This window comes from Aethalodelphis obliquidens, unplaced genomic scaffold, assembly GCF_003676395.1.
Source record: "Aethalodelphis obliquidens isolate GAN/ISIS:26980383/991018 unplaced genomic scaffold, ASM367639v1 scaffold9, whole genome shotgun sequence".
In the NCBI taxonomy this organism is placed as follows: domain Eukaryota; kingdom Metazoa; phylum Chordata; class Mammalia; order Artiodactyla; family Delphinidae; genus Aethalodelphis; species Aethalodelphis obliquidens.
The window spans coordinates 47,920,829-47,933,830 of NW_020837953.1; the positions used below are offsets into that span (position 1 = coordinate 47,920,829).

The 13,002-nt window shown below is 55.4% G+C and overlaps 1 protein-coding gene and 1 pseudogene across 6 annotated transcripts in view; one reads left to right on the forward strand and one right to left on the reverse strand.

The window, feature by feature from the left end:
- CAMTA1 (calmodulin binding transcription activator 1) overlaps positions 1-13,002 on the reverse strand; it is an 894,875-nt gene that overhangs the window by 755,585 nt on the left and 126,288 nt on the right. The gene's annotated exons all lie outside the window — the stretch shown is intronic.
- LOC113622249 (protein FAM136A pseudogene) lies at positions 7,041-10,643 on the forward strand (annotated as a pseudogene).

The window sequence follows — 13,002 nt, forward strand, 5'->3', positions numbered from 1 at the left end:
TAGCCTCGGAAAAGGAGCTGGAACACGCTTCTTAGTAAATACAGCTGACCCATTTTCCTCATTCTTCACCAGGAATAAAGCGACTGTTACCACGGAAAGTACAGAAGAGTCTAAATATATATTTCCTCCTCACAGGCACCAGATCAGAAAAGCAGTGTCGACACCCAGGAGGCGAAGGAGGGAGAGGCCAGGCCCCCGGTTACCACCCCGCACTCCCGAGGGCCAGGGTGGCAGCGGGTGCCTCTGGGGAGCCCACGCCCCAGGCCTGACTCTCGGCTCCAGCAGCCCTGCTCAAGGTCATGGGGCTCGGCCAGGCCTTCCTTGACCTGCCTCCTCCCCAGCAGCTCCTGTGTCCCCACCGTCTGTCTCCCCAGCTAGTAGGAAAGTTCCAGAAGGGGGACGTCGCCCCTTGGGTTCACTACTTACACCTATTCCTGGAACCTGGCATGTGGTAAGTCAACTCTATGAAATGAACGAGGAGGTGACAGGCGGGCCTGGCTGGCCTGTGCTCCCAGCGCTGTTTCTGATCCTGTCAGCCTCCATCTCGTTTCTACGCAGGAACGTACCCAAGTCGCCCCTTCATCTGAGAAGCCGCAAGCCAGCTTGCGTGATGGCCTCGGAGGGGGTCCTTGTTTCTGATGACTTCCATACCTTGGGAAACTGTTTTTCCCCCTCCTTTTGGCAAGAGCTGTAGTATGAAACAATTACCCACCAACCCAGCAGGTCTCAGTGATTCGGAGGGAAAGAACGAGGCCTCTGGGCAGTCCGTGGTGAAGGTTAAGTGTGTCTGTCCATCCACTGCTCTGTGCCGGGTGCTGGCGCCTCCGCAGGCCCACGGGTAGACGTCTGGCCAGCTTCCCCGGGAACTCATTCACGGCCCCCATGCTTCACCTGGCGCTGGTGGAAGAGAGGTCTCAGAGGGGCTGCAGGCTGGGCAGAAACGCAAAGCCTTCCCCGGTGTTTTCCCAGGAGTCACAGGGGATGCGGGGGGCGGGTACATGGTGGAGCAGCTCTGCAGGACCTCCTGGGGACGGCGCCTGTCACCCTGAGCAAACAAGAAGGTTCCCCCCTGAGGCTTCAAAGGACAGAGGTCTCTGGGGTGCCTGCCACCCAAGCAGGGAGACACACGAACAGACACACAGCTCGTGGGGCAGAGGCCAGGGACACCCCAGAAGGCTTTCATGGGAGCCGGGGTCCCTGTGGAGGCAGGACACTGGGCCAGACCCGGGCGGGGCTGGGGGATCACCTGGTGTCCAGTAACTAGGAAACAGTGACGGACATGGACTTCCTGCCCCAGCTGACCCTAAACCCCTCGTCTGGGCAGCTCATCCCCACGGAGAGCAACCACGCGGGACCCTCCCCAGGCTGGTGGAAACCTATCTCCCTGCCCCACCTGCTCGCACTTCACCCGGTGCGGCTTGAACAGGTTGCCGGCCCCGTGCTGGGGGCTGGGCTGTGGGCGTCCCCACAGGGCCTGGCCACGTGGCTCTGGGGTGGCCTGCTATCCCTCCTCACCTCCCTGCAAGCCCTTACAGACCTCCCGGACGGGGAGCTGCAGAGCTGAAAGCCAGCAGCCCACGAGCCCACCCCGAGCAGAGGGATTTAATAAGGGTCTGCTGTCATCCCTGTCCACGCTCTGGTCCCGACACGGTGACACGAGGAGGCCCCCAACCTGATCACGGATACTCGGGGGCTCAGGCTCGCATCCCCCACACCTCTGCACACCACTGGGCCTGCGCACGGCAGGTGCCCAAGCAGGGCTGCAGGCCGCCTTCTTATAAAGAGTGAGCGCTTGGAGTTCTGCGAGTTTACGCTGTATTCCCGAAGTCTCTGTTCTTTATCAGTTATTTCTCTAGATTAACTTTTTAATTCATCATCTCGCTTATGATCATCAAAGAGCTTAACTGGTACTTATTTGATGGAATCTACCTTATCTATGAAATTTACTACTTCAGAGAAGTGCAAGCAGCGACCAGCAAGCAGAAACAGCCCCCCATCACCAGAGAGCCACCTGCTTTATCCTCCACCAGACTTGTTCCTGGAACAGGTAAGGGGAGGGGGGATTTAAGGTCCCAGCACCCCAGATTAAAACCTGGCTCTCAGGGGAACTTGGGAGCCATGGGGTGGCTTTAGAGCATGTCAGCCAACCCTTTGGCATTTCTCCCAACAAGAAGGGCATGTAATTCCCCCATCCTTGAATACAAGCTCACAGAAGCAATGCTATGTGACTTCGTGAAGGCAACACAGCTTCCCCTGGGTTCCCTGTCAGGACTCGCACCTCTAGGGCCCACGTGAGAAGTCTGGCTGTCCTGCCGCTGCCGTGGAGACCACACAGAAGGAGGGAGGCCCAAGGAGCCCCCCGCTGCTCTGCCCCCAGTGGTTTGCGTCTTCCCAGACACGGAGTGAGGGGCCCTCCGGACGACTTGGCAGCACTGGGACCCCGAGTGAGGGCCCCTGGCCCGGCCCAGCTGCCCCCAGAACCAGGAGAGGTGATAATAATAAAGGATTCTGCGAAGCCTGAGGTGACTTGTTATGAAGCCAGAATTAGCTGGAACGATACACAAGCCTTGCTGGCCATGGGGCTCTGGCCAGACACCTTCCCTCCTTTTGCTCGCCTGAAATGAGGGGACCGGGGACCAGGAACAGATTTTTGCTGGACTTTTCTCTTGATTTTAAAAAAACGAGAGACAAAAAGAAAAATCAAAACAAAACAGGTATAATGGAACAAATTCTTCATAAAGCTAAATTCATTCCGTTTGAGAAATACTCTTTATATTGCAATTATGTCCCTCTTATATTGCTGGTATTAGAATATTCTTCCACTTATGAAATGATGATATAGTAGCTGGCCTCTGGCTTTTAATGGCCTCACTTGGTCAAATTAAAACTTTTAAAATTTGACCAGTCTGTGACATCCAAAGTCGGGGATCCACCTGGCCTCAGATCACTTCCATATCTGATAGGCCGTGATTGAAGAAATTCCCTACAGAAAAGGGGAGCTACCTCTCCTCCCGCCAAATATACTCCACAAAGCCCTGCCCCGGCTTATGAGCTCAGACACCTGGCTCCGGTTTAACACGGCTCGTTGGTCACCCAGAGTCGGTCCTTAACAGGCCTGCAAGCCCTTCCACCCGAGGCAGCCCCCTGCCTCAGGCCCCTGGCGTGCCCACCCTGCTTCTGGGGGTGCCAACTCCTCCCACCGGGCCCTGCAGGGCTCCAGGAAGCCTGAGTGGATGAAGAGCCTGAGGCTCAAGCAGAAAGAATTCCTTCAAATCCCAGCAAAAAGGGCCTCGCTTCCTAAGCCCAGCGCCTTCTCCAGCAGCATCTGGCCCATCCGAGGCAGGGCGGCTCGCCCCAGAGAGAAACACACAAACCTCCAGAAAAGGGTGTCTGTCAGCAGATCTGCACTTTCCAAAAACAGCGTGTTTCCAGGTCACGGAACAGAGAGACGCCAGCCAGAAAAACGCTGTGGGTTTGATTTCTGAAACGGTGAAGCCGCCTGGAAGCGTCTGGCCCTCTGGCCTTGCAACCAGGCCAGGTTCACATCCTTTTCTCCCCTGCATCAAAGGGTCCGTGGCCATGGAGAGGGAAGGTGCAAATCCCTCTAGCCATGGGACGACGACCAGGGTGTCACGGCAGGATTACTGGGCTGGAGCGTTTTCTAACCCTCACGGCATCGGCCGCCCTAAAGCACCCGAGAGCCGGCAGCATCCCTCCCTTTGCCCAAATCCAGGTGTGCGGTGGCCCCAGGCTGAGGCCCCTGAGGGGGTCCAGGCTTCCCTGGGAGGGGGTATGGGCAGGACAGGCTGTGTTGATGCCTTCCTGATGCCACATAAATACCATTTTGAAGCCACCACAGTATTTCTCTAGCACAAACAGTACAGTAAAGCCGAGACATTTATATGCAGTTGGGAGACATTTATCCTGTGACAACATTCTATTCCAATGACTTTTCTATTGCCACCAATGATTAATGATGTAAATTCTGTCACTTGGGATGATGGATGCAGGGCAGCTAAGGGGCCTTGCATAGATTACCCAAACCCCGGCTTCCCATTGGCTCCCAGGACAAAAGTGGCCTGGGCTTCAGTCAAGCGTAAACGTAAAGTTCTTTGAGATTAAAAACGCAGTCTTCTCGCCCAGAGCGGCCGGTTCAGGACTGGGGGAAAGGCTCCTCTTCCTCAAACATGTGTTCTCTCCTCGGCGTCAGGGCCGCTCCATGAGCTCCAGTCAAGAAGTGCACAATTCTTTGCAGAGAGGAGCTGGGAAGGCCTTCGCCACAGCAGGAAAGTTAGAGGCAGGCGAGCAGGGCCCAGGGCCTCAGGGGGTCTGGGCCCCCAGGTGCTGGGTCTGACGCAGCCCCACCAACCTAGGTCCCAGGCAGACCGAGCTCCTCCCTGCTTCTCTGCTGCGGTCCTGCTGGGCCACTTGGTCCAGTGACCCGCGTCTTCTCCCAGGGCCCCAGGGTCTCTGAGGTCCTGCCATTGTCCTGCACCAAAGAGGGCGAACATCCCCCTTGAGAAGGCCTCGCTGCTGCTGCTTGGCGGTTCTCCCTCTGTCTCCCCCTAAATGCTGTGTCTCTGGGGGGCTCGCTGAGGCTCTCCTTCCCTCTCACTCCGCTGCGCCCCTTGGGGGCTTCTATCTACTCCCCGGGCCGTAGCTGCTGCTACTCCCGAAGCTGTATTTCCCAGGCGCTCCTTGATTCTGAGCTTTACACTCAGATCCTACTGCCCGCGGGTGTCTCCTAGGGGCCTCGAACCGCAGGCTTCCGTACACCCCGGGGTCCCACGTGGCAGTGAACGCGACCTCCTCCAGCCCAGCAGGCCAAGACAGAAGCCCTGGAGCTGTGCTGGCTCCCCTCCGGCCCTCACCCTCCAGGTCGGACTGATGACCAAGTCCTACAGAGTCCTCTCCTTAACAATGTCTCGAACCTGTCACTTCTCTCCCACTCTGGCCCAGTTGTCACTGAGATTAATGGCAGCAAGTTCAGGGTCTCTGAACAGTTTTCCTCACGTACGGTCTTGCCACCGTGGCCCTTCCTCCGAGCAACAGAAATCGCATCAGCCGCCCGACCCGGGGCCCCCGGTGTCTCCCCAGGCTCGTCACACACGCTGGCCACCGCCGTCGGGGCTCCGCTCCGCCTGGGGCGGAGACAGCTCCAGCAGCCCGACCTCTGCCTGGCTCCACGCTGCACACTCTCTGGACTTCGGGCGGTTTCTCGGACACGCCGTGCTCTCTCTGGATGCCACATCTTCACGGGGTAACTCCACCTGCCTGGAACAATTCCCTCTCCCCTGCCCCCTTCACCTGCGACCTCCTGCTCAGCCCCCAGGTCTCAGCTTAGCCATCGCTCACTCAGAGAAACCATCCCTGACCCCCCCACCAGAGCACACAGGCTTTGCTGTGGGCTCCAGGAGTGGTCTGTGATCCTGTCCTCCTACCCCCTGACACACCGCCCCCTCCCCACGGGGTGAGCTCGGGGTCCTCGTCGGTCCTGGCCATCAGCACTAGGCCCGAGCACTTCACACGGCGTCAGCGCAGAATAAGCGTCCGTTACAGGGTTGCTCAGTGGGGACACCGAGTAGGGAACCTCTCTGCATGTTGGGCATCTCCCCTCCCACCCGCCCTTGAATGCAAAGTCCTTGAGGCCCAGAACTCTGACAAGTTCGTTTCTGGACCCCTGGGGAGCCCGTCACAGGTCTTGCACAGAGTAGGTGTTCAGAACATGTTTACGGAGAAACCAGCAGAGAAGAAAGAAAAAGACCTCATATAAAAAGCCCAGGGAACCTAGAAAATCAGTCGCCTCATTCATAAGGCAAAGGCTTAAAAGTTTAAAGACGGAGAGAGAATGGCTGTGCAGCGCGCAGCGAGCATGCGGGCCTGGAAATCAAGCCGTTGTAAATGCCGCGGGGAGAGCGGCTCGGTCTCCCTGCAGAAACGCGGGAAGCAGCTGTAATTCAGAGGTAAGGCGGGCCTTACCGGAACTCGTGGGTCTGGATTCCTGGCACTCCTAACTCAATTTGGCCATCTCTCTCAGCGTCCTTTCTTGGAAAACAGATGCGCTTTCTACTTTGTGATGCCTGGGAAAGGCCTGGCTCTGCGCTGACAGGTGGGGGAGCCCCAGCCAGGGAGACACCCGGAGAGTTCTACTGTCCTGGGGATTCCCACCCGGTGGCAGGAGAAAGCACAGAGAAAGAACGCAGACACACTGTGTACCCCGGCCCCCTTCTCGACCCCTTCCCAGGCAGCGTGGTCACCTCCAAGGCAGCTGGGCCTGGGAACAGGAGGGCGTTCACAGGACGTGCCCTGGAGACTTGGGGGCTCCACTGCCCACACCCAGCGTGAGGGATCCACCAGAGAGCAACCGGCCACAGACCGGGGTGGGGGGGCATCGGTCCCACGCCGGCGTCTGGGAGTGGCATGATGCTGGGACCAGACTCTTGTTTGTAAGGTGGAGGGCTACCCCGCCTCCAGACCCCGACCTCAGAGAAAGGCTTGGTCAGCAGCAGGGCTGCCTGTTCGCTTCCTCAGCGACCATGAACATCACTGACTCTCTCCTCCTCCCCAGACCAGCATCTCCCACCATGCCAGTGGCCACAGCTGCTGGAGGGGGAGGCCAGAGGCCCACGGCTGCCTCTGGCTCATTCACCACGTGGGCCCTCACGCCCTCCACGGCACACCACCTCCTCTCGCCCCCAGGCTCTGCCCGTGGACCTGCCTCCAGCAAAGAAAGTCCAGCCCTCCTCTCCATCCAGGCTGCACTGGGCTCCCCCATCTTGAAAAGCAAGGCTCGTTCAGCTCTATTCTCCCCATTCCCCCTCCTCTGGCCACTCCTCACCTTCTTGTGAAACTTCTCAAACTGCAGTCACACCGACACCTCACCTCCGAATCAGGAGGCTGGGCAGGAAAAGAACTCAGGAGCAAGTCCCCAAGAGGACCGGACAAAGGAATTATGAGATGCAGAAATTCTGAGACCTTCGAAAACTGCTACATTTCCTAGTTGACTGAATGCACATACCCCACTACAAAAATTATCTTCCAAGTCTGGTTTTTAGGTTTCCAGAGTAAAAGAAGTGAAAAATCTAATTTTTGAAACCTTCATAAATATGTGCATTTTTGTGGCTAAAACTACCTAAATGAATCCACTTTTGCCTGACAAAGTAGAGGAATCCAAAGCTCCTGGATTTTAAAAGTTTCCATTAAGGCAGCTTTTCTTTTTTCAAAAAATAGTGACTAGAAAAATAAATCAGAAGGCTTCATGAAGCCCAAGGCCAATAGGAGACGGCCAGGACGAGGCTCCCTGACAAGTCCAGCAAGCCCAAGCAGGGCTGTGTCTCCTACTTTTCTTATTTCTGAAGCAGCTCCGGCCAGAGGCGTGCCTTTGAATCGTACAGAATTAGAATTCGGCTGTGGTTTTTTTCCCAGGCAGTACAGTATGTCTTCATTGGTGCTACAGCAGGCTCGTAAATTAAGATAAAAAGCTGGTGAGCATGTGGGCGCCGGCGCGGCAGGGAGCTGCGCGGGGTCGCCATGGCAGAGCTGCAACAGCTCCGGGTGCAGGAGGCGGTGGACTCTGTGGCGAAGAGTCTGGAGAGAGAACATCCGGAAGATGCAGGGCCTCACGTTCCGGTGCAGCACCGGCTGTTGTGAGGACGACCAGGCATCCATGCAACAAGTGCACCAGTGCATTGAGCGCTGCCATGCACCTCTGGCTCAAGCCCAGGCCCTGGTGACCTGCGAGTTGGAGAAGTTCCAGGACCGCCTGGCCCTGTGCACTATACACTGCAACGACAAAGCCAGAGATTCAATAGATGCGGGGAGAAAAGAGCTTCAGGTGAAGCGGCAGCTGGAGAGTTGCGTGACCAAGTGTGTGGATGGCCACGTGAACCTCATCCCAACCAAGACCAAGAAGATGAAGGAGTCTCTCTCGTCCATTGGGAAATAGCTGTCTGCTACTGGCCATCGGGGCTGAAGGCAGGAATCTATTTAAAAAGAGGAACGGGGATTTGGGTTTTCTAAGGAAAGTTTATGAATGAGGAAATTAAGGATGGCAGCAAGTTTAGGACCTATGTCACTGGCCTCTGGACGCTGGTTCTTTGTGTGTGAATCCTAGAAAGTGAAAAACCTGGTGCTAATATTGGGGTCAGAGATGGCACAGGAGGGTTTGTGTGAGGCTGAATTTCACGTGGCCAGGGCTTATCCCGGCAACAGGGAGTCTCCCTTGCACCAAACCAGAGCCCTCCAAGGTACCAGATTCTCTTAGTCCACAGATACCAGCAGGCTGGCAGGTTCACCTGACCCGCCTATGAGCTGGTGGGGTGTGAGGAGAGCTGTTTCTGTTCGTTGCCAGCCTCCTGTTTGTCTGAAAGATCACTACAACATGTTCCACAAACTGGAAGTAAAACAAAATCCAGGAGGGTCACTAATTTAGAAGGGGAAAGGGGGCCTCTGGGGCTTTGTTTTGCGTGGTTTTGTTTTATGTACAAGGGCATGAAGCTACTTTAAGAGGTAGAGTTGGGGGAGGTAGTTTGGATAAAAACTTTGAAAGGGTCCTTGCGGATATTCAGTTCTGGCCGTCAGGATGTGCACGCGCATTTCTTAAAATTCTCACACATGACATCCTTCAGCCTGGAGACCCTGCAAAAACATAAGAAGCGCTATCACACTGGCAGGGGAAGCAAACCTCCCCTCTAACTGGCAGCCATGATGAGCCCTGAGGCTGTCTGCAGCAGAGTCAGCAGAGCGACAAGACAATCTTGCAGTGACACTCACCCTTGAAGGGAAAGGGGATTTTGACTGTGCTGTATGCTAGTATTCAGGAATGAACGGCGAAAGAGGAATTGTTAGCTGCTTATTAATTAAGAGAGTTATGAAGTACTGGCTTTGGAAAAATCTGGTTTCCATAAAACAAAATAGAATGAAAGCCTAAACCCAGTATTGCTTACTTTGTCCCCTGTCATAACAGAGCTCTGTTGAAACAATCCCTTGGCAACACGAAGGTCAAAGGAGAAAAAGTCAGCAACTCAGGGGCGAGCTGTGACTCCTTTAGAGCTAAAAACGGGACAGCCCCCCGTTACCAAATACCACTTGTGCGACATGCATTGTTCTTGCCGCAGTTCAGGCACCTTATCGTTTTATTAAGGACCTTGTTGCGTTTTTACCAACTTATTACTTGATAACATAGCCTGTCTGTTTGCTGTTTCAAGACTGTGACACATTTCCCTAGTGGTTTGGTTTTAAAAATAAATAAGACTTAATTTTTCTTCAAAACACAAAGCTGGTGGGATGGAGACAAGAATGTGTTCCTGAGGAGGGGAGAGAAAGTAGCAGAACACTGGCCCCAGAGTTGGTGGCTCCTGGCACCTCCCTGGCTAACAGGGGCTCCCCGTTTCCTCAGACCTGCTGAACTGAAAGCCCCAACTTCCGCAAGCCAGGCCTAAGCGGGCTGCATCTCAAAGAGGGAAAGGTCTGTGACCCAACCATGCACCTGTGCCACCCTCCCTATGGGTCTGCCTGGGACCAGGCGCTGAGAAGAGACTGAGAGCACCCCATGTGGCCTACAACTAGTACCACTGGGCAGAGGCCACGATAAATGGCCATGGATGGCCACTAGCTAGGCCATCCTAGCTAGTAGCTCTGTGTGTGAATTGCTCTGCCTTAATTCAAGTGCACATTCATTTACTTGAGAATTCAGTACTTGTTAAATGTATCAGGTGCTGTCCTAACACCAGAGGCACAACAGTGCAAAAGCCCTGCCTTCTTGCAACCTACATGCAACTGGGGGAGGCAGGCAGCAACCAGAATCCCTCAGAAATGATCAAGTGTGATTATGTTCAGCACCCCCACAGGCAGTTTAGACCATCTGACAGAGACCCTTGCCCTAGTGCAGGGTCTTTGCCCCCTCTCGAGATGCTGACACGAACCCTGTGCTCCAGACAAAACGGACTATTCATTTGCCTCCAAATCCATCCTTGCCTGCTCCCATGCCTGCATTTGTGCTATTCCTTCCCCTAGGAAGGGCCCCCTCTTTACCTCTCAAACACCCTACTCTGCCTTCAGAACCAAAATCCATGCCACCTCCTCTGCGAGTCTCTCCTGGTCCCCTCCCCACATCTCCCTCCTCTGCCCGTTCCTCAGCTTGGTCTCCAGCATGGAGTGCAGAGCCCGGCACAGCACAGTTTGAGGGGCTCACACAGAAATGCTCATCCATAAAGCAACTTAAAAACACTCAGGAAGAGAAAGAACAGCATTCAGGGTAGGAAACAGTTAGTGGAAGCTTCCAGGAAGAAGCTGACCTGAGTCTCTGCTGGAAGAAGCTAAGTGGGGTGAGGGAGGAGCAAGGTACTCTAGGCAGGGGCCAGCATCTGGCCAAAAACTCCCGGAGATCAAGCAGAATGCCTCCCTTGCCATGACTGCACTGTGCTGGGGAGGGCACCCCAACAAGGATGGGGGTGTGGGGAACCCCAAAGGCAAGTGGCTCTGGGGGGACCCACAGGCTCCCCAGCAGTGCAATGAGCAACCTGATGGAGCCAGTGTCCAGCTGTGTGGGACTCACAGGTGGGGGGTGTAGGGGACTCAACCTCCCCAAGCATCTGAGCCAGAGGATGTGGCGGCCAGAGCAAAGATGAGGGCTCCAATCTAGAGGCCAGAAGTCCAACCCCTCCTCCATGGCCTCTGTCCCCAGGAACGTTCACACATAGAGAAGGAAGGGTGGCACTTAGGCCCTTTCAGAGAGGGGGAACTGAAGCATAGATAACGTGACTCACTCAAGGGCATGGCACACTGACGGCAACCTGGGTAGGTCACACCTGTAGCTGGACGGGGTTGCTGGGGAAAGCAGCCCAGCGCTGGCGTTACAGGGCGTGGGCTGGGTTCAAATCCTGCCTCTGACTTACCAGCGGGGTACCTTTGGGCAGGCCACTTAACCTCATGGAGGCCAAGCTGCCTTTCCTGCAAAGTGGAAACAGAAACGCCTCCCCAGCTGCCTGACCGGGTAGTGGGAAGTATTCTGTGACCCATGTATGGCAACTAGCAGTGGCCTGGCTCAGCCCAGAGTGGCTACAACAGAGTATCGCCTGCGCACTGGGGTCAAGTCTTCTGCTGAGAGGGAGACAGTGGGGACCACAAGGGAGCTGGGAGAAGCTGTCAGCCAGGAGGACAGGTGCTGGGAGGACTGACCAAAGGGACCCCCCCCGCCAGGTAGGGCACCCCCTGCAGAGGGAGAGCGTCTCAACCCAGCCGGTCACCAAGTGGAAATTACGAACTTCTCCACTGCGGCAGCAGAAATACCAAGGTTATTTTGAAAAGTATAAGAAATGTTAATTCCCTGGGGCTCTTTATGTAAAGATAGACTAGAATCAAGAGGATGGAGTGGCTCCCAGGAAACTGACAGGAAGAGAGATGCACTTTAATATTTCATTAGTGTCCCATTAGCAAGATAACACACGTTTTCACACTTGGTGACTTCTTGGGAATAATGTCTTATTCAGAAACAAACGGGGATACCACTGCCGCTTACCCTGCTGGCCTGCAAAGCATGCTGCAGCAGCCAATCGGAAAGGACTTGACCTTCAGGGTTATGGCTACCCCAGCCAGTGAACTCAAGAGTGTGTGACTTTCTGGGAGGCTCCTAAAATACCTGCTAATCCAGATGAAACCCAAGCAACTGGGGTGAAAACGTAGGGAGGCAAAGCCTTTCCTATGCTTCTCAAACCAGGCTGGTACTGCTCACCCCTCCAGGCCACCCACCACCTGAGGGATCCTAACACCCTGGCCATCGCCTCTGGCCCTACAGTTACAGCTACAGTGGAGGGCAGGGGAGGGGAGGCAAGGGGGCAGGGATTCAGGGAGATAAGGGGTGGGGTGTCCTTAGCTACCATTGTGCAAATCACTGTCACTTTCACTTGCTCAGCAAATATGTACCAAACACCTAGCGTGTGCCAGGAATAAGCTTGAGGCTGGGCACAGGGCAGGAAGCAGACAGCAGGCACGGAAGCAGAGAGAAGTAATGAAGTTTGAGGGTTTACGTTTCACAGCAGACCCAAGAGGCAGGCTCGGTGTTCCCATTTTTCAGATGATGAAAATAGCTCAGGGAAGTCAACTGCCCTCCGCAGCTCAAGCCACAGACTCAGGCTGCCTGTCCTTACAGCCGGAGGCAGGGATGCGGTAAAGGGAGGGGCCTGGCAGGAGGGCTCTGGGTCCTGGACCTGCTCTGCCCTTGTTGGTCTACCTTTCGGGGCATTTAGAGATGACAAAACACATGCAAAGACTCTGCAGATGAGCTTTGTTTCCAGGCTTTCAGGTGTGTCACTAAGGTCTTATTTTCTGGATGGACGATAATTGCCAGCAGGTGGGACAATCGCTCAGCCCGCTCCTCCCCGTCGCCCACGAGGGCACGAGGTGCCAAAGAAAACGAGCACAGGCAGGGCCCTCCCAGCTCAGAGGAGCCACCTTCATTCATGTGGCCTCCCGGGCGCCCCAACGCCCTCCAGGGACCGCCTTACGGACTGCACTTCCTGGTCCTTAACAAAAGTCATCATCTGCATCCAAGGAGCAGAGGGCATCTGGCCTCCAGGGACACCCTCCCCATTTCCCTCTAATTTGATCTATTAATTTAAAGCAAAGGAAGCTGCCAGGAGTGGTGGGCACAGGGGATGGCTGTGAGGATGTAATTAACGCAGCTGCTCCAAACTCAAGGTGATGCCTCATCAACTCATTAGCAGGTGTACAGCAATTTAGGATGACAGCCTGGAGGACGGCAATGGGGACACGCAGCCACCTTCCAGGTCCGTGCCTCGCCCGCCACTTCAGTTTCCTGGCTGTCGAGCAATGACAAACAAAGCTCTCCCAGCAGAAGGCTCCGAGCTGCCGGAAGCCCAGCAAGAGGTGCTGGTGCCGGAATGGCTGGCGGCCTGGGGGCCAGGCCCAAAGCACCCCGGACCCAGCTAACCACAGGGTCCCATGCAGAGACCCGCTAGGGGAAAGGAGAGCACAGCTCCAGCT